This window comes from Amblyomma mixtum, chromosome 5, assembly GCF_055824585.1.
Source record: "Amblyomma mixtum isolate Tamu chromosome 5, ASM5582458v1, whole genome shotgun sequence".
Taxonomy (NCBI): domain Eukaryota; kingdom Metazoa; phylum Arthropoda; class Arachnida; order Ixodida; family Ixodidae; genus Amblyomma; species Amblyomma mixtum.
Genome location: NC_143016.1, coordinates 68,889,001 through 68,915,188, shown reverse-complemented (window position 1 = coordinate 68,915,188; position 26,188 = coordinate 68,889,001). Strand labels below are relative to the sequence as shown.

General features: G+C 47.3%; 1 protein-coding gene across 1 annotated transcript in view; it reads right to left on the bottom strand.

Annotated features, from left to right (window-relative positions):
• LOC149342511 (uncharacterized) overlaps positions 1-26,188 on the bottom strand; it is a 134,515-nt gene that overhangs the window by 52,190 nt on the left and 56,137 nt on the right. The window contains exon 2 of the mRNA XM_089544900.1: positions 11,982-12,056. The gene's annotated coding sequence lies outside the window, so the exon portion shown is untranslated. The remainder of the gene's footprint in view (positions 1-11,981; positions 12,057-26,188) is intronic.

Below are 26,188 nucleotides of genomic sequence, written 5' to 3'. Positions count from 1 at the left end.
AATTGGCTTCTAGCAAGGTGTGCAGTTGAGTGGGCCTTCCCAGCAACGGCTTCAATGCAACTCCATTCAGATATAAATTCATTCTGCCGTCCCTGATATACTTGTTCTGACGACGCTTGTTAATGCTACAGTTATTACTGTTAAACAGTTCTTTTAATCGTTTTGAATGTTGTGGAAATTTTCTTAAAGTTAGCGCTTCCTAGCTTTATTCGACTCACGAACTCCAAATTGCTGCTGCTTTTTTCTTTTTTTTTAAGCTTCTAAGGCTCCCAGCTTCACCGGCTTGAACTCGGTTTCGGTTTCTGCCGATAAGATGAATGTTTTTAATAACTCCGCAGTGAAGCACGCACGTGTAGCCCTGCCAGTAGTTTTGATAGCTTGCTAACACGTTGACAGGGGCGAGCCCAAAACGGCGGTCTAATTTCGCAAACGCTACAGCCTCGCTGCTCCGTGAGTCGGTATTTAATTTCGCGGCAATCTCGAAAGTTTTCCGGTTCGACACACATCAGGCATCGTGCGAACACAGTGCGAGCTGCGGCCGCTGCTGCTGCTCATACTGCTTCTGGTGCGGACGTCGGGCTGTCCGATCAGTCTTGCACGATTCGATTGGCAGCATCACAATAATAAGCGAAAGTTTGTGCAAGCCGGACCAACCGACCGACCCACCGACAGAGGGAAGGAGGCAAGGAGAGATGGGAAGGAAAAGGGAATGGTCACTTTGTGGGGTCCACGGGGTGGGTGGGGGAGGAGGGTCACGAGGGGCGGCGGCTGTCATATACGGTTGGAGAACCGCGCTGAAATAGCGGTCCGTGTCAGCTGACAAGAGATGCACACGGCGCCTAAAGAAGAAACAAAGGAGAAGGCAAAATAAAGGGAAGACTCCCAAAAGGGACGCGTCCGGAGGGGAGGGTGAGACGTGGGCGCAATAGGCATTTAGGTACGCCCGGTCAGAATTCCGGGCATTTCTGGCGTGGAGGAAGAGAAACATGGGGCATTCGGGTCGGGCACTGGGTGTGGCAAAGGTTGGCGCACAGCTCGGTCGGGGTGGAGAACAGTCGTGTACACAGTGCTGGTGTGCGCGCAGAGACGGCGAGGGAATCTGCGGAAGGAGGGTGGAACCCGAATGGACGGATCATTCGTTCCGCCAGATCGGAAGTCAGATGGCACGCCGAGCGTACGCGAGCAATGCGCCGTGACGGTAGCGGCGAGCCCGACGCAGCTAGCGTGAAGCGGCGTCCGACTGCTCCTCGTCCCTTCTCGCGGAGGTTCCACGAACCGAAAGATCTGCGAGGCGAACAGAACTCCGCGCCTGACAGGGGCGGGAATTCGGTTCTGCTCCGGCTGTGAGGCGGCGTGCCTTCGTGTATCCGCCAATCGCAACTGCCGCACTTCCGTACAGCGTCGGTGTGAGAGCCGTATAGCGTCTGCCGCAAACTTGGGACAGCTAGACTGCAGAACAGTGCGACAACGCTGCAACGCCCAATATAAATCAGTGAACGGGGCCAAGGCATTGCCTGACGTGAATAACTTAACGGTATAACAGTAACCCCAGGTCCACACTGAGTAAAGGAGCAATGTTTGAAGGCTTTCATACGCTCCACTATACACCACGTCTCAAGAAAAAAAAAAAAATCTCCGTCTTCATACATGTAGATTTGCGTTTCACTGCACGGAACTACCCAAAAGTCCGAGTGCGCAGAGTGGCTGCTTTCTAGCCTTCCTGCATTTTCTTCTCTTTATTTCTTTATTTCGCTCTCGTATGTATTTCCACCATTTCGTGGAATTCGCGCCTTGCATTTCGTCGTCTCCAGGGCGTGGCCACCTCCGGAGACGGCGTGACCTGCCGCCGTCTTCCTAAAGGTTTTTAATTATCGCGGTTGCTTTTTCTGCACGTGTGTTCTGATAACGTGGGCGTGCGCGCACAGTCATCCGACGTTTTGCTGCGGCACCTTACCTGTTTAAGCGTAAAGCCCCAATCAATATCACCTTCATGAACTCTAGCAACTACCACAATCTAAGGACAGGCAGTGAGCACGGTTTGGTCATCGGATTACTGTGAACTATAGCGAAGCTAAGCATAATTTCTAAAAAGCTTTTTACTAAACTCTTTCCGTTTTATATTTTTATTTTCATTCGTCCAAAGAAAGAGTGCCACCTTAAAGGCACGCTTCTAAAGGTCCAGAGCTTAATTTCGTAAGCATTCTGCCTTTATCAATGCAAAAAACGTTAAAATGCTAAAACTTAATGAAAACGGTATTTATAGATGGCAACGTAGGGAGCGCGCTGAAAGGCGTCTAAATTGCTCTGATATCGTTATTTATACTTTTCCTGAATATTTTCGCCCTCGCTCGCAATAAAGACGCCTGCATGTCGGAGACTCTGGCGACACTTCGGAGCCATGCTGCTTTTATGGCCATCCGGTGCAAGCGAAGGTGCCATTGGCGTTCTTTCCGCGCCGGAGGATCATTTATATTAAGGAGCCGTAGGAATTGGGGCACGCTTAAGTGACAAGTTTTTGACTGCGCCGCTTTTTCGCGAGACCCTAACTCTAATGGGTCACAGCTGGTCATTATACAAACAGGGGTTCTTCTTCCTTATTTTTCCCTACATCCAAGCTGACCCGCGCGACAAAACAACCCTCTCTTTTTTCTGCTTCTTCACAGCAGCCTGCTTTTTTTTCTCCTTATTTTTCTGCCATCCAGGGAGGTCGTAAAATAGCCGCAAGTAGCGAGCATAAATTTATGAACTGCGCGCCGCATGCGAGACTGCGTTTAATGCCAGCGTCGAGGCAAAGAATGGATCATCACGCGGGTAATGGGAAGGGAATAAAGTATATCCACGGGCTCGCAGGCGCCAGTCAAATTCGCCCTCAACACAGGAAGGTTGTATGCGTCCTTCACTATAGCTTCTCATTTTATGACGTCCTTTAAGAGAAAGCGATAAAGCCAGCCACCTCGCGCCTCCTCTACATGATGTCGAAATATAATATTCACGCATGCGCTCTTTTCCACCGAAGTGTTCTTTCGGCAATGCTCTCTTCGCTTGTCCACCCCCACAAGCACCTTTCTCTTTCTTTTGTAAAAGTTTCTTTGCAAGAATTCTGGCTCCTATAAATGTGGGTCCTGGCAGGGCGTATAACGGTTGAACTTCTCGATAAGAAGGTTAACTTTTTTTAGGCTCTCCTTCAGTGACCTTATTAACCGAAATGCTCCGTTCTGTGGCTTTCTTCAGGTCAGCGTGTTTTGCTTTGACATACAAGCCCGTGGGCGTCGCGATCAAATCAGCCTAATAAGCGACATCACTCACGCGCTTCCGAGAAAAAATTATGGACGATCAATCCAGTTTATGTGGCACAGTATGCGCTAGCATCTGTGTTCCGACCGGACGGAGCAGCCGCTGGCGGCTTCAGACAGTGCGACTGGGTGCGGTGACCCAGTTTGTCAACCACTCTGTGATACGCCGTACACCGCTCCACTCTACCCCGCCTAGCCGCCTGTCGCTCCCAAGTCTCTCTTTGTCTTCCATCTCCCATGTTCTCTCTACCCTCTCTCCTCTGAAAGTGGAGAGGAGGATATTTGTCACCTCACTTTATCACCTGCCAACCGACGCTTGAAACAGACAGACGAACGAATTTTTCCAGCGAAATGTGTTCTGATGCTAAAGCATTAAAAAAAAAGTGTTCTTCTATTCGACGAAGGAAAAGATACAGACGTACTAACTCCGTTTATACCTAAAAAGAGGGAGAGAGTGTGCAAATTTTTCAGTATGCAAGCGAAAATGACGAAGTGTGCAATGAGTGCTGCTGCTGGTGACCGAGGAACGTGGAGAGGGTTACGGAGACGAAGATGGGCCAGTCTGCGTTCTGATATGTGCGCTTCGTTTCGTAATAAACTTTGGGCAATTTCCTCACTGGCGTCCCAGAACCCTCCTCGCAGCGCCGCCTCTCCTCCTCCGCTCTTTTCTCCCTTCTCCTCTTTTTTTCTTTCACGGCTGTTGCGCTCTTCGGTCTATTCCTCCGGCGAGTCTGCCTCCGCGAATCTGCGCGTCTTCTGAACCGCGGCCTGGTCAGCGCGCCTCTCAATGTGCTGACGCATGAACACGTAGGTGGTGGTGGAAACGTTTATTGCCAATGATGTAAATCGTAGGGGCGCCTGGTGGTGAGACCAGGTAGTGCGCGGGCCGCGGGCGAACGGACCGTCGTGTGAATCGCCCTTTAACGCCATTTTAAGTACGTGCGCAGTCGCCTTCTTTGCGCGAGGAACGTGCCGGCCACACAAATGGCTCGAAGGGCAACGCAAAAATCGCGAGCCGGCCGCCCTAGAAGCTCGCCAGGAGCAGAACAGCTGTGAAAGACAATACGAGCAGAATCGCTTTATTAAGGCGAAAGCCTTTAATGCCTCATACTGTCGTGAGCAGGGAATGCACTACCTGGTCTCCTTCCGTGATATTATCTCGTATTACCGAGACAAAAGAAGGGAATACGCACCCCCCGCTCCGTCCCTCACCATAGCGCAGGCTACACATTGGCGACAACTACAAACCCGGACTGCTCAACACCCAATACTGCTGCATGCCCGATACCCAGACCAATGCTCGTAATCATGCAAACTTTTGCGGCAAACCAGGCGCCCCCTACGATTTACATCATTGGCAATAAACGTTTCCACCACCACCTACGTGTTCATGCGTCAGCACATTGAGAGGCGCGCTGACCAGGTCCAGAAGACGCGCAGATTCGCGGCGGCGGTGCGCGGAGGCAGACTCGCCGCAGGAATAGACCGAAGAGCGCAACAGCCGTGAAAGAAAAAAAGAGGTGAAGGGAGAAAAGAGCGGAGGAGGAGAGGCGGCTCTGCGAGGAGGGTTCTGGGACGCCAGTGAGGAAATTGCCACTTTGCTCTGTTAGCACCTTCAAGGTGTGCCTACACTTAAGAAGCGAGTTGTATACCAATGAGACTAACTCCAGAGGCGACGTTTACGAATTCCTCCAGCGACAGGTGACCAAAACATCATCGAAGGCAATGCCGCACTGTCAATACTGTTGATTCTTTTTGATGGATTTTGCTATCAGTGGTTCGCGCATGTTTTCCTCACCGAAGGAAACAAACATGCGAGCGACGAACGGCACCTTCTTTGGAAAGCCATTGCGAACGACGCTTGCCGTAACTGTCACTTTCTTACATTTCTCTCTTGCCTCATTTAATTCGCTGATAACTCTGCAGTGAGAACTTGTGAAAGCTGGAGCATTGTGGGGGAATAAGGAGCCTTTGTTCTTTAGCATTTGAAATGTAGGCGACAAAATTGTCTACGCACTTCGAAAGCTAGCCGCATCTGTTGACTAACAGTAAAGATCTCACGATTCTTTTGTTATACCAAGCAGTGCGCCCATCCGAGTGATATCCACGACTGCTGTTTTATCGCTTTTACTTTCTTTCGCCCCGATCGCTTTTTGATTGACCGGTATCAAAGTCCCATTTGGAATTTGGCGCTTTCGCGTTCCGCGCTGTCCCGAAAAAGTGAGCTCGTGAAGTTCCTATAGTCTTTCGTCACGCTCCCGAAAATGACGTGCTTTCTTTTTGTCGGCAATACTTCGGAAACGCGCTTCTTGCGCTCTCAACATTACTAAACTTTTACTTTCCTTTTAGTCTCATTCTCCCTGCGCCAATAGACTCGTCAGTTAGAGTTGGGCCCGACTTCTTTCCAGGTCACCGCCGAGAGCGTCCAAATTCAGCGAACAAAATGACAATTTAATTTCTCCGCGTCTGTCAACGCCGTGCCACTCTTATCATCGAACTCGCACCGCATTAGAAGCTCCATTGCTTCCTAGATATTGTCCTCAGGCTCATCGGCTCCGAGTTCTCGTAAGCCTGCTTTTGACAAATCTTAGCTCGGCACGGTCTCTGTGTTTCATGAAACCTCGTGCCAACAAAAGGAGTCCTCGTCGGCTATTGCAGAACTTATTCATCAACCTTGCGTGTTTTCCTGCGACTGCTGCGAACGGCGTTATTGGAAAAAAAAAATTGTGCCCGCTAGTTTGCTTCGGAGAATAGAAAGGTGTCTGCCTGATAAAGAACGACGTGTGGCGCCATCGATCAAGTGTACTATGGAACTGCCAACCATTCAAATCTTTATTTTTTCTGTTTCTGTCTCCTGCATATTTGTTTTGTCCAGCTAACAACTCGAGGATATCGGCAGAAATTTAGATTACTTCCGATGCCTTGACTGATTGCAGGGCGAATGAAGGTAAATTTAATCAAACTAGCTCGCCTGCGTCATTCTTCATTTTTTTCGTGCCTGCTTGCTTTTTTGCGAACTCAGACCAGCATTTAATCCTCAGGAGCGCATAGTAGTACGACAGAGGATAATAAAGAGCGCTCGGAAAGTTTTGTACTGCAGTAAAACCTCATAATAACGAAGCTTGTAGTCCGATTAGAGAACTATATTATTATTATTATTATTATTATTATTATTATTATTATTATTATTATTATTATTATTATTATTATTATTATTATTATTATTATTATTATTATTATTATTATTATTATTATTATTAGTGGGTCTTTACTAATAAAATAACAAAGGAAGGAAAAGATATTGCTAGCCGCGACATCTGCCATCGAAACCTGAAGCACCTCAGCGGAGGCTAGCGTAAGAAAAAGGACAGGGAGAGCGAAAGAAACTCTATAGAGGCACTACATTAAATAGTAAGCAATAAGAGTGCTTTGATAGTATCCAAGGGGCTTAGAAATCATGCTTTGAAGTGAGAGCACGAATCTAGCAGTCCCGTTGCTAACCGGGTGTGCCGAAGTTCGTTTGCTCGTGCTTGTCTGTACTTTCAGAAGATGACGTCATACATGAAACCCATGATGCAACACCGTGGAGATCACGTTATGTTTCATACCGCCCTCCACTCTTTAAAAAATGATGAAGATCTATAAACTGAGAAAATAAGAGAGCTGAGCTGGCGGTCGCAGCCCCAGTTTCCACGCACGAACACCGAAACGCCGTGCGTAAAATATTTTCTCAGTATCGCACGAAAGCTCGCTAACGCCGCAGCGAATTCTCGTATGTAACAACCGTAACAACTAAGGAGTGGAAGTTTCTACAGGAAAATCTCCGCACCTCGTCGAAGCTGCGAAACGCACTGAATGTTCCTTGATGCTGCAATGCAGCGTCATGTCACCATCGTCCCGTTACGAGATCTGTCAGTGACCTACGACTCACGACGAGACTCACGTGCTACTCTCGTACCATCGACCTTCCTTTCAGGAAACATGCCACAACACCTATTTGCAAGGCGAGACCTCCTACTTGAGGCCAAATCCTCTTAGTTGACCTTTGTGACATGACCCAACGAAGAATGTTTAAAAATTGCAATCCTTTGACAGCTGGGGATTCCAGGCTATATCGAACTTGTGCCCTCCCGGCTGGTTATTTTTTTGCGCTTGCTTTGCTGTACGCCGAGAGTTCTAAAGTTCGACTTAAGTCTTAAATTATGCCACTCTGAATTAGAGCACTAAGGCGTTGTGCGGCCAGAGGCTTTGCGTTTTTATTTCTGGAACTGAACTCGGCCAGTTCTAAACCACGCCACCAGGTGCACGGCATGAAACACCTTTGTCGTAACGTGTAGGTAAATTGCGTCGGCACGAAAATTAGGCGAGCAGGAAAGCTTACACAGAAATTTGATATAAAGTGCACACATGCAGCCTTTTAGAGCGTGGGACTTTTTAGTGGGACTTTCGGTGCAACTTCATCGTTGTGAGGGAAGAGTGAAGCCGTCCACATAGCTTGAGGGAGTGCGTCAGCACGTGCCAGGTGAGCGCAGCGTCACTCATTCGCCTTGCTTAACATGGCCACGAACGCGAGCGGAAGCGACGACGACGTCAAGTTACGGAGTTGCGCGCTTGTGAAGCCGTACAAAATCAACAGCGCCGAGAGGATCCTAACACGCAATCTCCCGATGCCAAGAAGACGAGACGATAGACATGTTCAGCATAGCGCGTACCGCTACCCTTACGGCGTACCGCGCCCCTTTACTACGCATGCGCACATCACTCCAAGGGGCACCACGTTCCCATCAACAGCGTCTGCCACGTCGAGACCAATCAGCGCGCGCGCAGTGGCGGAGAACAGTAGACGCTGAACGGTAGCGGTAAGCGCTGTGCTAAATGTATCTAATGGCACCAGGTACGAGGAGCCAAAGCTGCGAGACGTCAGGGATATGCTAACCATGATAGGAATACCCGAAAGATTCATCATCAATGGAACGGCAACCCGCTCGGCTTTTCGTGTTCGATTAGCTACAGACTCTCATAGATTCTGCAAATTTAAGTTCAGGTTGTACGCTGAACCACTTCACTCATCAGTAACATCGTGGGGGGAAGGGATTCAGCAACGATAGCTAGCGCTGAAATTCCAAGCAGTTTTTAACGTAGCCTCGTAATCTTTTCCCGCAGGCTTTGGATTTCAATATGACGCGCCGCGGCCTTAAAGCACGCGCTTTCGCAAGCTAATGACGGTAACGACACTCTCTGCAGACGCGGGCAGCACCATCAGACCCTCCCCATCATCTCCACGACCTCAGTCCGCTCTGCCTGCAGTGCTTCCATCCCTCGCACAAGAGCGACGGCCCGTTCCTTGTCTCGACTGGAAATGTATGCCTTTTGTCAGGAAGGAAGCAAAGTACAGCCAGCGAAACAAACGCGAGGCAAAACGAGACATTGGGGGAGAAAACTTGCCATTGCTGCGTTAATTGTTCTCGCGACGTTTTCTATTATTTCCGTTTCTTGGTTTGTCCTTTTTCGTCGCGCCGCTGTCGTCGCAGCGAGTCTTGCTCAACGTGTGAGCAAACAGTAATTAGCGCTTCAGTCAGCAGCGACGCTAGCGCGTGATGTTTTAGCAGGCACCCGCTAACCCTGGTACCGCTCTCACATTTGCTGTTGGGCGTGCGCTTGATTGTGCTTCTCTCTCTTTCTCTCGTTTATTCTTCATTTTACTACGCAGAGAGTTTCTTATTTTTGTTTTTCTTTCTCGAGAGAAGACAGGTAAAAGCAGCAAGTTTTATGTTTCTCGCCCGAGTTTATGCCGGAATCTGCAAACGCATTAACAAAATTGTTGTTGTTTTATCAGTCTGTCGCAACACAGTTTTAACTTGGTTAAAACGGCAGCTTTCTGGCCGTTGCCGACAACTTTTTTTTGCATTCGGTAGTGAGATTGCTTACATTGTGTCCTTGCAGGCTGCAGGATATATTCGTTACCCGTTTAATAACCATGAAAGCCTTGCTCATACGTTTTGGTTGCCTTAAAGTAAAATGACAAAGTATGTTTCGCCAAAGCTCTCCAGTCGCAATGTTAACCTATATTAATGATGCAGTGTTAGCTTTGTTGCTCTAAATTATCTGTGCCCGGTAGGTGGCTACCGTAATGCGTTTACTGTGACAACGGCACTTTGCGTTTCGCTTACACGCTGTTTTCGCGGGCTCTCCTGGGGCAACCCTGCCGCCTCTCCCCAGCCAGTGGAAATGGTCTCCGAGTTGGAATTCAAGATGTTATTACATTCCACAATTGTTGTAGTACCTGCCGGTAAACAATCTTCTTTTGGCCCAAAATGCACTTATACCGGGTATATAGTTGCATTCACACAAAATAAAAAAAAAATATTGCGTTTTTTTTTTTGCCTTTATTATTGGTAAAACTACAAGTTGCTTCAACTACCTTATGCTAAGCTTTAAAAGGTGGCAACGTGCTGTATGAAGATTCGACTAATGAAAAGAGATAAGCAGCCATCTTGACCAAGTCAGCATATCTTTAAATGCTCACGATTTGCAGTAACAAAGACAATTTAGCTATTGTTTCCTTCTTGACTTTAACTCTAAGCTTTCAACGTAGCGCAAGGTTTTGAGTCAGTTGAAAAATGCAAACTTCAGTTGTTTTCTTCGAAGTAACCTTAGCGTGCGTGGTTGACTTTTGCCAGATTAAAATAAAGTCCACCATACTGAAATATTGTCACGGGCCTATGCGCCCTCGCGCCGATAAGTTTGCACCCTCAGACAGGCACTGGCTAAAGGAAATCAGTTACAAACGGCCGCTTTGATTAAACAAGCCCCCACACACAGCGATGAATTTGCAATGAACGCGCAGGTGTTGACTTGATGGAATCATGATGCTGCCGGACAGGCCGACGACGTTACACGATAAAAAAATTAACTGCATTTAAGGTGTAAAAACGGCAGTGGCATGGTCGAGCTCCTGCGAAAACATCAACGACCAACCAAAAAGAACCTGAGCTAACCACGGAATCACTACTGTGCTGATTAATTCATTACGGGTTTGCGCAACGATGTTTCTTGGGTCGGGGAAAGATTGAAGGTGCGAACATGGCGACGTCAAAGGACTTCGTCGCGTGACAAGTTTTAAACCTGAGGGCTTTATTTCAGGCTTGAAACAAGGAACTAAGGGAAAGTTTATTGAGGAAAATTCTTAAATGGGCTCCTGAATTTTCTGCGTCATTTTTGCGCTGAACATTACGCGCTAAACCTAAGAATAAAGAGTTTGCTATTACCTTTGTTAATTAGCAAACCAGGCGCGTTAAAAAAGTATGCTGACGACCTGGAGAAAACAACTGCCTGTAACCTTGCACAAATTATCTATTCGCTTTTTAAGGCTTGGGACAAGTTAGCTGAAACACCCTGTGTACCTGTTCACAAAGGCTAATACCAAGTTTCGCAGGTTTAAAACGCCCTAGAGGACCACTCCCCTCCCTCCCTTCTCCCCCCTTCTCTTCCATGTCTATTCACGCCCTAGGGCACCCATTGCTTTGTATACACCGCTGAAGCTCACTTACGTTTGAGATGTTTGTATCACTGCTACAACGGGCGACCCAAACGCGGCGAGAGCGAGCAAGAGAGGGCTTCCACGGAAGCAGCGTCTGGTCTGCACCAAAGGAAGTACCCAGCGCAGTGCGGCCAAGGGAGGAAGCGGTCAATAACAGAAAGTGCGCGTAAAGCAAGGGGTCGCCGTTTGAAAAAGAGCCGACGACGCGTAGCGGCCGCGTTTACGCTAGAAGAGGAGCTCGGCCCGGTCCGGGGGTCCTAAATTACAGTGCAAACTGCACGCGGCAACTGTAAACACGGCGCACTTCGCGACAACGCCGAGCGCACTGTCTTTGCCGGCGGGAAAAGACCGTCCCTCCAGCCGGCTGCGTTAATCTGTTGTCTCCGCCCCTGTCGCAGCCACTGTGCCACCAGTCGCGAGTGCGTGCCGCGCTGTGTAGTTGCGTTTGTCCAACGGTGGCCGAGTACACTCGGTGAGGGGAGCTGCGCCGCGGGTCTTATTCTCTCGGACGCTGTCGTCAGCGTTCCGCGTGCTGCTTTAATTGAGCCTGCTTTAAGCACGAAGTCCTTGAGTATTTGTTTGTTTCGGGTCACGCTTGCAATGGGCGTTGTTGGCTCCGTAGTAGTTTTTGCAACAAGACCTACGAGGGTTCATTCTCTCTCTCTCTTTTTTATTTAACGGCTCAGTCACCGACAGTCAATGATAAATGTAGCTCTTGAATGTTTACCTTTTCAAGGCGCTATCAAGCGCACAAAGTATCTCTACAAGTAGAGAAAGGCGCGATCATCTTGTTTAACCACCTGCGTTCGCTTTTCTGGAGAACTGCGCCTGTTCATTTTTTTTTTTTTGGCAATGTTCAATTTTCAGGCAAAAAACTCCTTTCAAATATTGTACATTATTATTATCGCCCTTTTGTTTTCGGCAGGTCAACATGGATCAACCAATGGAGTTTCGGAGTTACAGCATGATCTTTTTTAAAATGGATTAGTTTAGTTGGGAGCTTTAATACATTTGACGTGTGTTCGTTTAAAGCGGTCGCAAAGAAGAACATCCCATTAAAGTTAATCTTTTTCTTTTACAAAAGCTTTCGATGCCTGGCTGCGTACTCAAGGGCCGTGGAATGTTTAGAAAATCAGTCTTCTTCTTACCTAGGAGAGCGCGGACATTTCCTTGAACTCTGCGTTCTCAGCTAGTTGGGCTGTCTTCCGCTGAGAGCCGACTGCCTGCGTATAAGAAGTAGAGATACATTGCAAGCCACAAGCATATGCAAGATGAAGAGTGCACAAAATGGTGATTGCGCTTTTTCCAGTACAAACAGTCGTGCTCAAGAAAACATTACAGATATTGCCGAAGCAAATGCGTCTTCATGTAGTAGTGGTTTGGGCTATTTGGTGGAACATAATAAACGCTACAGCACAAGACAGCCCCTTACCAGGCTGAGTACCTCGTGCGCTCCTCACTAGATCTGTCCTCTCTAATTATTCGCATGCACACAAAATACTTCCCGATGTTATCAACCATGCGCCTCCGCACTCAACTGGAATGATTTCATGTGCCGAAGTGCAAAAAAATATGCAATTTTTTTTTTCACATGTGAACGTAACGCGAGCGGCTTCATGCAGCTAAAAGCCCAGAGTGTGTTCGCTAACTGAGGTACCCGACGGTGACATCTTAAAACAAAGGTTAATTAAAGGGCGGGCTCTCGAGCAAATCTCATGTACACTGAGGCACACACCGACCCAGTCGTTGAACGTGTTCCAGAGAACCCGGTTTTTACAGTTTCATAAATTCATGTTTTTTTTAGCGAACTTTTAGACACTAAACCCTGCATACACTACATCTGTCCCTGTGTAGTGTTCTGTGTAGAAAGTAGTAGCGTGTGCAGTGTGCAGTGTCTGCGAGTTCGCTGGAAAACATTAATTCAGGAAGCCCTTTCGACCGCGCCCAACTAAATGCGTTAACGTCTTTAAACTTCGTTTGGTGTCGAAATCGGCCTTTTTGACGTCTATGTGCTGCTGTAAACTGCCCAACGTACGATGAAGCTTTTTTTTTTCGTGTGGGTATAGAGTAAGCGTGTCATTTTCGGTTGGCGACAGCCGAACACGCTTGCCACCGGTGTTAAAGTTGAAGAACACAGCCCCCGTCATTTCGCCACGGCGGTCGAACTTCATTAAAATTCAGCACTGAGCGCGAAGATTGCGGTCTTTAGTGTGCAAATGAGTCCGAAACAGCGAGCAGCATCTGGAGCCACCATTCTGCAATTCTCGCGATAGTCCCTCAAGCTGGTAGCAAGCCACGTCGTCTCCATTCAGACCACGTGCCTTCTTCGAGCGAAAGCTTATTGCGAAATCTTAGAAAACGGATTGCGCATTTCAAAGCAGGAGTTGACGCCGGTGCACTGCGATGTGTGTGACCTAATGACTTTAATGAGGGCTTTTAAAGCTCGGCGCTCTAAGTACGAGGCTTTCCCGAGTGAGTCAGCCTCTGCGTACGTAAAAGCTTTTGATTTAATTGCGCAAAGGGTTAACAATAAAAAATTGCGAGAAAAGGATCGAGAGATTGAGGCAGGAGAGGTCAAAAGTGAATCTGCTGCAAAAGGTTTGGATTGGAAATGACTGCAACCACATCATCATCATCATCATCAGCCTGACTACTCGAACTGCAGGGCACAGGCCTCTGCCATGTCTCACCTATTAACCCTATCCTTTGCCAGTTGCGGCCACCGTATCCCCGCAAACTTCTTAATCTCATCCGCCAACCTAACTTTCTGCCGTCCACTGCTGCGCTTGCCTTCTGTTCATCGAGAGGAGGAAAGCAAGAGGGGAAGCCCTGCAGAAGAAATGGTACAAGCAAACTAACACCCTTTACGTGGACGCAGCAGGACCAAAGAATGGAATCATGACTTTTGTGGTCTCAGCGCCTTCAGGACTGGTGGTGAACTGCGCCTTGATGAAAACATCTAACCCCACTGACGCAGAGGAGGCAGCTATTGCATTAGCTGTAGCATCTAACCCAAACGCCGTTGTACTCACTGATTCCCAGAACGCCTGTCGCAACTTCAATAACGGATTAATTCACAGGTCAGGGTTGTCATTGCTGAGTAAGCATCCACCCAACCAAGCCTCAATCATCTGGTTTCCCGGTCACCTGGAACTACCAGGAGGAAACGAAGCCGCTCACAGGCATGCCCGAGCTCTTCTATACCGGGCGTCTCCCCCTGATGACCATGAAAGGTGCCGCGACCTTATGGGTTTAGCAGTGTATGCTGACAATCTCGTGCCATAGAGAACAGCCATAGAGAACAGCCACAAAGCAGTACCCAACACCACATAAATCCCTTAATAAGTTAGAAGAGAACACCCTTAGCAGACTACAAACCAACACATACCCAACGCCAGCTAAGTTACACCAGTGGTACCCTACACTATATTCTCCGCAGTGCCCACACTGTGGAGAGGTAGCTAACCTCTACCACAAGGTGTGGGCATGCCAATATAATCCCTTAGTTGACCCCATTCCCAACCCCTCGGAGGAGCAGTGGAAGGCTATTCTGCTCAGCGATGATCCTGACCGTCAGCACTGGCTGGTGGGGAGGGCCAGCGCAGCAGCAAACAGCCAGTGGACTACCGGACTAGGCGGCCCACCCACATGCTGTAAGAATATTGAGCAAATAAAGATCTTTTCAATCAATCAATCAACCACTCCGTAACCCCTGCAACCACAACTCTAGGGCAAATAATTTAGCGGCTACTACTGTTTGGGTTGTATAATAGATCGCATATGTTGCTTACCGTTTGGTTTATAAACCTTAACTATTTCCTACTAGAATCTGTAGGGTGGAATCCGGGCTTATATTTAACATTCTCGCAGTGTTTATACTCCACATAAAGACATTATCCTCATAACAGGGTGAATCTTCGTGCGCGGCCGATAGGACTCCCGAAGAGCTGACTTCTCGCCCTCACTACCGCAGTGAAGTGACGCTTGCGAGCGACTTGCGTTGTGAAGCGTGCGACTTGCGTTGTGAAGCGCCCGAATTGCGTTGTGAAGCACGCGCGCTTTTTCGCCCCACGTTCAGATGCACAATGTGCTCCTGTACAGTCCACTGCATTTTAATATCTCGCTGGTTCTGTCGTTTGTTCGGTTGCACTCTCCGCCTACTCAGCGTGCAAGTTCTCTCTCCAGCTGTCTCGTGTTCCGCCTTGCTTTCTGCGTGGCGTGATTTCATTGTCAACAAAAACTCAGCCTCTTCAGTCCGCAGTGCGCACGGATAGCGGCATAATATTGCAGACATTTATAGTTTGTCAGAAAGGAAGAATGGGGCTATCTGTGCAACTAGAGAATAAAAATAAAAGCGAAGAGTGCGTCGTTGGCCGAAAATGGACGTTACCCGCTCGTCCTTTCTCTCCTTCTCCTCCTTGCCGGCAGCTCCAATGTGAAGAGCAAGAAAAAAAAGAAAGGGGAAAGAAATGTAGGCCAGAGAACGGGCTCGCGCGCGGCGGCGGCGTCGAAACGTGCCCCGACTAGAGGTCACATTCGCGAGGCTCCATTAAACTGAGCTGCCTACTGCATGCCCCCGCGATTCGTTCTGCGGCTTCCTCGCACTATCACAGCTGCGCGTTGTTCTCTATCTGTCTGTGTGTTTCGGCAACGCGGTGCTTTTGCGTCATCGCCGTGCGCCTAACGTGCTCCTGCCGGCACACACTGCGAGAGCGCGCGTGTGTGTCGTGGTGTAACGGCGAAAGAGAGGGGGGAGGTCCCATTTCGGCTGTTTAGGTCTGCGCACGTCGCGCCACCGCCACCACTGCCGCCATGTGCTGCTTCTGCTTTTGCCAGCTTTTGTTTCAGCGGGTTTTGCTTGATCTTGTTCTCGTAGCAGTCGTGCTTGACGTCACGCGGCGATTCGTATTGTCTGCGGCAGCTGCGTCGGGTGTTTTTTCTGCGCCCTCTTGCCGGCTTCCGGCTCCGCACACGCTTTAAATTCTGGACGCTATTGTTCTTGCTTATTCTTTTATGTTTTTGTCTTGTTTTGCCGCGCTTTACTTTTTCACTTTGTGTACATTGAGAAGACTGCGTCCTCGCTTACAAAGAGTGTGATCAGCGAATTAAATAAAATGGAGAGTCAAGTGGAATGAACACGAACTCGAAGGCGAAAACATGGCGGTCGTTTAAGTGCAATGGAAGACAACTTCTTGTGAATGATGTTTACAAATCACTGTTGTTCTCACGCTAAGGATGTGCTAATGAGGTGATGAGCTTGATGCGATGGCAGGTAAATGGAAAATTAGACAGGCGTTATACGCATTTGTGACCTGATGAAAAACAAAGTTTTGAACATGTTTTTAGTAATAGTTGACAGTAATGAGAAGTTATGCTTCGTAAAAGGTGGCGTGCCCACCGCGGGTGGCGGCTCACGCCATTCTTTTTTAGGAAACCGCTGAATCTTCCTAGATCGGCACGCTCTTTACCACTTGCAACGTGAGTGGGCTCTGTTGTTAGGTAATCTTTTCTTAAATTGTTCGAACATAACGGATTGGTAGCTCAAGCTCCAGTAGATATTAAAAAACTGTAGCACCCATATTTACAGCAGTGCAACACATTTGGCCAGTGTAAACCGAGACACCCGCATAATGAGGCACATTCAAAATATTACGCTGTAATGTATTCGTTAGAGTACACGTAAAATGAAAAAAATATTAACAGCAAAGCAAAGAACTGGAAGCAGATATTCGAGGTGACCCTAGCGCCCACATCCAGGCTAGTACAAACATCGATGAGGCCGCCGCGGTAGCTCAGTGGTTATGGAGCTCGGCTGCTGACTCGAAAGACGTGGATTCGGTCCCGGCCGCGGCGGTCGAATTTCTATGCAGGCGAAATTCTAGAGGCCCGTGTACTGTGCGATGTCAGTGCACGCTGAAGAAACCCAGCTGGTCGAAATTTCCGGAGCCCTTCACTACGGCGTCTCTCACAGCCTGAGTTGCTTTGGGACGTTAAACCCCTTAAACCAAGCCAAACACATTGATGATGCTGCAAGAAAGGAAGAGTGTGCTGCGTTTAAGACCACTATGCAATATTACGGCGTCTGATAAATGATAAGAAACCGCGGTGGTGGCCTAGAGGTTTGAGCATCCGCCTCTCATGCGGGAGGTGCAGGGTTCGATCCACCGCTGATACAATGGGTACAAGCTTTCCCCTGGCCTGGTGCTCGGCTTCTTTAGGGTGAAATGCTTGAGAAATGGGTCTTTGACCCCATGCACCTTGTGTAGAAGAAAAAAAAAACCTTGTGTCATGGCGCTCTTTTGCCACAGATGTTCTTGCGCCATAAAAAGTAATCATCATCATCATCCGATGATATGGACTTGTGCGGTATACATTTTCCTGTTTTTTTTTTTTTTCTGAGGCTGCTTCATTTTCAGTGCATCCAGACGCTGTCGGTACTTAAAGAAACTATCAATCAAATAAACAAATAAGTTCAGCTATTTTCGACCGTTCCTCTTTGCGAATTTTGCATCGTAGTCTGAGAGATAGCGACTATTTTCCAAACTCAATGAAAGAGAAGTACCATTGATCGTTTACAGCGGTCCACTTCCGCACACATTAGTCGCTTGCGCAACCTCTGGTCTCTTCGATAGGTACACGGCGAAATCATGGTCTCTACCCGTGAACTCATTGTGAATGGTATCTATGGGAATCAGCATAGCAGTTTCGCGAGTAATCATGCTCTTCCGAAATGGGCCCGGACTGCTCTACTCGCGACGATCGCCTTTATTATCCGCCCTCCATTTCAGAACAGGAGAGGCGGTGGAGCGACGAACACGAACCTTTGTTCACGGCTCGGAAGCAGCGCGTTGCTTCGCAAAATGGACGGCGAAACTAGAATGGACCGGTGCGCAGCATCTAACGGCCCCATAAACATTCTCCGGTCCTCAACAACTCCCCGTCGTGCCTTTCCAGCTTCCTTTCCTGCCCCTTCATCTCTAGTAGCACCCTGCGCCTCTCTCTCTGTTTCTTTTTTCTTTCAACTGACGCCCTTTAAACTGAAGGACACGCATATGCATGCAAACTCTAATCAAGGCTATGGAACGCCCATTCAGAGTACACAGCATGAAGTTTATATATATATGTATATGTATATATATATATATATATATATATATATATATATATATATATATATATATATATATATATATATATAGAACACGAAGAACTAAAAATTCTCGCTCTGGCCGTTCCGACAGTGCAGCAAGCCGCTACACCGCGGCTGCAGGCCTCAGCAGGGACCAATGCATTTCGTTTCGAGATCGATGCTTTTGTGTCGCTCTTCTATGCGTCATTCTTTATTCGTATTTTTGTTTTTGCTTGCTTAACTCCTCCTACTTCGATTCGTTTTTCTTGTCGTGGTTAGAGAGTTATTTTTCTACCCACTTCATCTTTTTTTTCTGGCTGCAAAGGTGGATACGCAGCTTTTATGGCGTCCGCGAGAGAGCCACGGCCTTTTTTTACGAGTCGTTCGCTTCGTGAGGCCGTTGGGCGAGCGTACGTGTCTTCCGGCCCCACTCCTTTGCGACAGAGTTCAATAACGCTGTGGAACGTTTTTTTTTTTACTTTACTTTCTTTCTTGCGCCTGTGGTTACCAGTTATATTCTGGTCTTTTATGCAATTCGTCTCTTTCCCCTTTGCCTTCAGCGCAGGAAACTGGATCGGTTTCAAGGAAGCGCCGACCGTGCGATGGGCTATGGCGGAACGCACGGACGGACATGACTCTGTGGTGTGGCGTGCAGTCTATGGCGCGCGCTCACCGTGAGGCAATAATGGAACGGGAACGCATTCTTCCGGAGTGGCCGTTAAAAAATTCCTCCGCTGTTCCTCTAGTGAGTGCTTCTACGCATGGGAGCCGTTGGTCCGCGAAATTTGGGCGTTTCCTATAGTTCAGCGTACAGCGCGAAGAAACAGCCAGAGTGTCCTTACGTGGACGCTGCTTCGATGCGCTTTTCAAAACTCAGTAATAGGCACAAGGCGAAGAACACGTTTTTTTGTGCGATTCGTGCGTATCGTTGACTAAATAGGAAGAAATATGATCCAGTACTGTCAATTCGTTTCTTTGTTTTCCTCCGTTTGTTGGTTTTTTTTGTTTGTTCTAGACACGACATTATGCTGCGCGTAGTGTTCCTCGCGTTCCCGGACGGGAAGCGAAGGAGGTCTTGCATTAAAAAATGATAAGCTATGGGTTCAGCGTGTGCCATTTCCGGGTGTAGCTGTTTTTATATATCAATTTTTTTAGCAGGTTTGAACGTATCTTCTACATCGATAAGCAGATGGAGCTCCACCACATGTGAGATTGAGAACGCCCGGAGAAGGCTTTATTGTCACCCACAGGAATGGCGTTTGCGACGAGGACGAAGATAGGAGATGATGATGAATACAGACAGATGAAGATGTGGTTGATGCGTAATGCTGACAGTGTCACGAAACAGTTAAAATTATGCCGTAGTGGATGCGGCAGAAGGACCAATGGTGCAGGACCAGGCTTCAAAAACATAATCAGCTCGATCCCGTCTAGACATAACAAAATTTTGAAAATGAATACGTAGTGTTAATGGCTGCAAGAAGTCTGGGGCTCACGTGGCAACGTGATATTATAGCTTTGTGCTCAATATCCGTTTTTTTTTCTCGTTCCAAATGTGGTTTGCAACCTCAAAGCAAGGAAATCAAGGAAAGCCATGCCTTCATTTTTATTTAGAAGTCTTGAACACCTCTGCTCCTCCTACCCACCGCCGGAATTGGTGCAACGCTACATTTTCAGAGTTGTGCTTGTAGGAAAAGTCACGGTTCACAAATAAAATTTGCACGGCGTACACGAACGGCCAAACACGGAAGGCACACACCGAACGAAGCCAGGTGAGACCGCCAACCGAGTCAGACATACAAACGAAAAAACACGGCACAACAGTAAAGCGAAAAAAAAAGAGACAACTACAGCAGCAGAAGGGAAGAGAAACGGAAGCCCTAGAGTCGGGCGAAGAGTATTCACTGTCCTCTCAGCCATCGCGACGCGTATCTCTTCGTCCCGGCATCGTCCCGTGCATTGCGCTAGGCGTGTGAGCCGGCCCGTTTGCGTTGTGCTGCATGTAGCTCGGCAAAGGAGAGGCCAAGGCAGCGTACCCCCCTCCACCCCTGTCGAGGTGACTTCCTTATTCTAAATTGTCTCCGCCTCGAAGAGCGAGCGGCGTCTTGGCCTTTGTCTCTGGTGTACTCCGAACACTCCTCGTTGCGAGCAGCCTCGCGCCACACAGCGCCCCCAGCTTCTTCCTCCGCGAACGACAGAAGGAAAAAAAGGAAGAGAAAGAGAGAGGAATAGCATAACAAGGCGGCGGTAGTGGTTCCGCTGCGCTTCGTTTCTTCCATTCGGCGTTGAGGAATTGTGCTGCGACACGGCGAATGTGTCGCAGCCTCTTTGTCATCCGTTCTCGGCAGCGTCGGCAAAAATGCCTTCTTTGTTCAGTGGGCCCTCGCCTCTGTCTCCGTATTTTCTGTGCACTGCTGCTCGTTCCTTCCGAAGACGACACCGAGACGGAAGAAGAGAGTTCAACCTTGTTACTTACTATCAGTCGCAAAGGAAAAATATAGAACGAAAGGAGCGAGCTTAGGTAAAGTTAGCGCTTATGGAAGGGGATCCGTCACTCGGCAAAACAGACACGTTGGCTCGCGGTGGAATCCCTTTGGTTACCCGGCGTATTATGCGCAATTGTACGGAACGTGAGCGGTGCTTTCATTTGGGGCGTGTCATGGGAGACAACTTCGATAACTGAAGGAAGAATAAAAGGCAAATGATTGCAATTTTGACCGGCTTTTGTACTTCTGAAATATTCGATTTGGCGCCTTCTGCCTCTGCGGAGCGGTCAGTTGAGTGGTGCCTGAATGCTTCTTTGCTTACACCCGGAAATGACAAAGTACACAAAAAAGGCAGGATATAAGACCAATGCCCCACGTCCTTTTAAAGTGATATGGAATCTAATTTCGGACTATGCCCGGTGTTTAAAGTTAAACCTTAACGATGTTTTAACAAATTATGAGTATTACGCCAAAGCTGACCTTGTACCTAGGTTATGCAACCACTAGGACACTAGTTGGCTGAACAATTGTTGGCCTCGCTCCCCTAGTGGACCTAAATCAATTATTAACCTTTTAAATACTGTTCTTAGCATTCAATTTTTTTTTCTAAATTGAAACCAGGTAGAATTACTACATTAATTCATTTGCTGGAATTCTCGTAGCCCGTCTATATTCAGAAAATAGACCTCCGAATTTCAAATTGAACCCGCGTAATTAGTATGCAGAGCAATGAAAATACGTAGGTGGAAATCTCCTCCCGGATGTGAGGCAGGGGTTGCGTATGACGGTCGTCACTTACGCGCCTTAGAAAATATCTGCATCACACGAGTGGAAAGCTCTGTGATCCTCGCCACCGAGTTGCACGCGTAATTAAGTGGATTAAGTTGTAAATCTGGAAAAAAAATCTAGAAAAACGGTCGTGCTTCAATAGTCCAACCAAATGGTGTCAGGCTAAAAAGACCTGAAAGGCTCTAACATCAATGTCCATGCTAACTGCAGTAGCCGAGAAATTAAAAAAAATATTTTAGTTAATTAGAAGAATGAAGGCCAAGGTTTACTTTGAGACCAGCTGGTATAATATTCAAAGTGAAAAAGCAGCTTTTGTGGGCTGCTCATCACACGGTTTTAAACAGCGGTGAACAGCAAACTTTGAACCCCGCGCATAGCATGAGTAATTTTTGGTTAGGCATACCTGTGGAGTCATCATCGCATTTCAGATGAATGAATGAAAAAAGTTGTTGGGATGAAAGAAGTGAAGTTTCATTAGGAGGAAAAGGGAAGCTTGGAAGGTGAGATACCAATCACTCGGTTACACCGCAAATGGGCAAAAGCTAAGCCTGTTCAGTGAGCTAAAGCAGAATAGTATAGGGTAATAACTTTTCGGTCCCAGTTCTTAACTTTTAATAATTTTTATTAGTTTTTTCCTTAACCTTGTAGTGAAGTTTCCTTGAACCCGCTCCTACTTTTTGCAATTTTACAACCTTCATAAATCGTTGAGTATAGTTTAAAGTTTCCTCATTTTTATTTTTTAGCGCCCACAAGGAACTTTTGAACGTGCCGCTGCATGCAATTTTGGCGTCGGTGCCAAAAAAGATGTTCAATAACTTCCTGAAATAGTTCGAACAGAAGCACGTCGCTCTTGACGACCCCCGACGCCCTGTCTAAAAGTCACCTTGCGCAAGCAGTGCCAAGAAGCAGTCTGACATATTTGCTTCGATAGGACGACAGATCGTGACCAGAATACCGAACCCTTATTTTCTGGTTTATGTGAAACAAAGTGTAGTTCCCCCAACTGCTTCCGAACCCAAGTGCCCATTCACATTTCGGCGGACACATTTCGCAAACTTGGGACGCGTATCGGGTTTTGAAAGCGAGGTTAAACGGCGCTCATATTTTTTCATGTGCTGTGCTACACGCATCAGGGTACAGGCCATTACATTTATCACTGATTTTACCTGCCGTCGTCTTCAGTTTGCCAAGCAAAGTCTAGGATGGTTGCGGAACCTGCGTTTCACCTGCCGCTGTAATTCAGGGGTGTCTATAGATAGCTATGTTGCAGCAAAAAAACGCTGCTTTGATGCCCGCACACGACGGCGGCGTGAAAATGAAGGCGAAATGTGAAAATAGTTCAGGACTTGGGTTTTGGCGAATTTTAAAGAATACAAACGGAATGAACCCTGTAATGCCTAGTGTAGCGAATTCGTGACATGTCGTTACTAAATGGAACTTGAATATAAGCTTAACAACAAAGCGCGCAGAAAACAACGAGTCTCTGTCTTTTCTTTCTTCGTCTTCGTCTTTTTGTGCGCTCTTTATAGTCAAGAATGTATTACCAAATAGCACAACACACGCCCTATTTTATACAAGGTTTGAAGGCAACGTGTTTCCTGCCAAATGTCTGGCGTAATTGCTAGGCAGCTGTGCAAAGAAAAATGGAGCGCGATTATGTGACTTCTAGCGAATGTCCGAGAATTACTCGTCCCTCATTTTCTGACAGATGTGAAGGCGAAAATGTGCAGAATTTTTTTGGATAACATTCTATTCTATCCCTGGGCCTTTGAGTAGGTTAGAGACCTTCGACTGGTTTCTCACACAACTCGCATTAGCTGCAGAAAATAGACCATGTGCTAAATTTTGCTAACTGGCGACTTGCGCATTTCTCAAATTTTAGTGGCGCTCACAAAATCTTGTTGATAATGGCTTTTTATTGTGCGTATATTAGCTAGCTTAATGCAGGGGTAATGATTTTCTTTCTAATACCTTCGTAGTTTGTGCACTGAAGGGAAAATGTGAAGCGTTCTCTCCCAGCACACTCCCTAACCAGTGTGCAACTTCAGACAACGAAGATGGTAGCCTCGAGATTTACTCATCTGTTGTTCAATATTATGCTTGTTCTCTCTCTGTCCCTTCAATTGCGAATTTGCTCCTGAAGTCAGTAAATACCGACACAAGTATACCGCCGTGTAACACACCTGTAACCTTAGTATAGTCAAAATAAATTATGAATTAATATCAAATGGCGACTTCTATTCTTCCATGTGCAGCTAGAGAGCGGTTTGAGACACCCATTATTTTTGTGACTGTTCATTATAGCCATAGCTGTAAAGTGTGCGCCCAGTGAAATGTTATGCCTAATCAATCGACATCAAAGGGGAACTTCTTCCAACCGTACCTCTGCGGCCAGCACTCGATGAATGAAAAACTTTACTTGCCTTTCTCGTTGTTTCTTTTAGTGGCATCCACGTATCCGCGTGATGTGTTTACAAGAAGTACGTTGACAGCGAGGCGAGGGATCATATTAACGCGAGTTTGAAAATTTAGAAACATAAAAAATAATAATACCTCATTAACTTTTTGTGGATCAGGTATTTATGTTTGCTTTTGGTACAAACAACTTAATTACTGTTATGCTGCCGTGAACATCATCAGTGAGTGACCTAGTTTTAACTTCATGCCAAGTAAGGTATACTGGCAGATGCAAGACGAGGGCAGTTCAGTATCGATCGGCGGCTTTAATAGCATCGCGATTTTGTACGACGCTTGTACGCCGGGGCTATGTCGATCGATTGAGGAGCTGGCAGACTAGGGTAATCGTTATGCTCTCTCGAGACCGCTTGATTGCAAACACGTGCGCGACAGGGCACATGTGGCGGTTAGGTTCACGAGAACGAATAGCAAAGTCCGTTACGATCTACCTGCGGTCTCTTATAGTTCGCGTGTTTCACCCAGGCTGCCGTTCTCCGCAGCCTGGTTGTGCTGTCCTAGCGCTTAGGTTATTGTGAAAAAAGTTGGTCAAGGCATAAACAACAGGAAGGTCAGCTGTGCTTGCGTACACGCACAAGCAGACGTATAGTTAAGGGCTGGGCAGGAGAGATTGGATATTTCACAAGCTACAGGCAATTTGTGCGCCATAATTCAGGGCAGAGACATTCGCGTGTCGTCCACATCAGTGTTCTTGCTTCATAGCGGCATCAAAGTTGCAGGCGTCGCCATACACCTGGGCCGTTAGCGCGCGCCGCCGCCCAGATAAATTAACAATGAAGAAAGTGATACCTGATTCGCGACATTCGCTTTTCATTCTTCATACGCGGGGTGTGGCACCACCATACACGTTGTTTTGCCTGCCAATGTCGCCCCGTAGCCTTTTGCGAAGATCACGCCCGGACTTCCATATGCAAGCTGAATACAAAGGCTCTCGAGCCCCACACCACCCAGCCTTCAGTGTAGATAAGCGCAAAAAAAAACAAACATAAGCCACAACTGTCAGGGGTGCATGAGCACGTTTTCGTCGAAGTGCGAACCAGGTTACGAAGGAGGGCGACGGGCGTGGGCCAGGAAAGAAGGAGGGAGGGAGGAAGGAGGTGTCGTGATTGGAGCTGCCGCTGCTGCCAGATATGATAAGCCTATAAATGGCCAGGAAATGGCGCCGTAACCGAAAGCGAAAGGTAAGTGCCCATTTAGACGCAGCGCAAAGCGGGCGGTGGTGCCACGGCTCTGCTGCCGAGGACCTACTCGAAGTGTTTCCTCTTTCTCTCTTTGCGTACACCAGGCGTCGTCGTCGTCGTCGCCGGGGCTGATTCGGCGTCGTTTAAGACTTTGTGCCACCGCCTCTCCCCATTTCCTCCCTTCCTTCTGCGTTCCCCACCCTTTCTGTTTCCTTCGTCCTGTCCTTGAACGCAGTGACGCTGGCTGGCACTTTATCCTTCCTATCCCTCTCCACCCATTTCTACTGTGCGTTTTTATTCCGTTCGGCACTCCCCTCTCATAAAGCCGCCGTTTCTGTGTAGTCTTCCAAATGGCTGAGGCGTTTGAGAAGCCGTTTGGCGCACATGCTACGCTCTGGCGGCGTGATTTACAAGGCGGCTCACACACAGCCCGTTTCCGCTTTCGCACGGGGTCAAGCGGGACAGTTTATATTCTTTCTGTGTATCTCTATCGCTTTCCTCTACTCCCTCTTTACAGCTAAAGCGCCCGTCGCCTAAGATGTCACCATGAATTGAAGTTCATGGCGGAGCAACCAGCGAAAAATGAAGCCGAGAATCGTTTCGAATGTAAGCACAGTTTGTCTCAAGGTTATTTCGCGCAAACAATGCATTTCAGATAAAGTCTGTGGCGAAATTGCATCAACGATGAAACGCTGGCTTATTTTTAGTGGCTCTGAAGGTGAGGTAGTGTGTGAGTCAATTACGGCTGCGTTGAATCATCTAACTTATCAAGGAACTTCTTCAAAAGCCGTCAGTAATTAATTCTCGATTCGTTCTGACTCGCATTTTCTGTCAAGCAGCTACATTTTGGTAATGCAATTCTTCGTTTTCTGCCCTAAACATGCATTGAAAGCACAGGTAATTTATTCATTCTTTTTATTTTCTCAGACACACTGAGAGAAGAGAAAAAGGACACTGCCGATGCTACCTTCCGATTTATTTGTCGAATAAGCTTAAATACAAGAAAAAAAAATTATGCCTGAACGAGAAAAACAAAAAACCTGAAGTAAAGCGAGCTGTACCTCTTTTTTATGTTATGTGTTTGCTGAAGTTTAATCACATCACAGCTCATCACAGAAGCTTTTAATTGTGCAATTCCTGGATCACATGTTAGGTGCAGGAAATGCACATTGAAAAAGTAGTTCGTGCGGGAATTTTACTTACATAAAGAAGAAAGAGGTCATCTTGCATTCGTGATACTTCTAGTTAGATTATTAGTAATGATATTATCCATCTATTAACAGTCATTCTGGGTC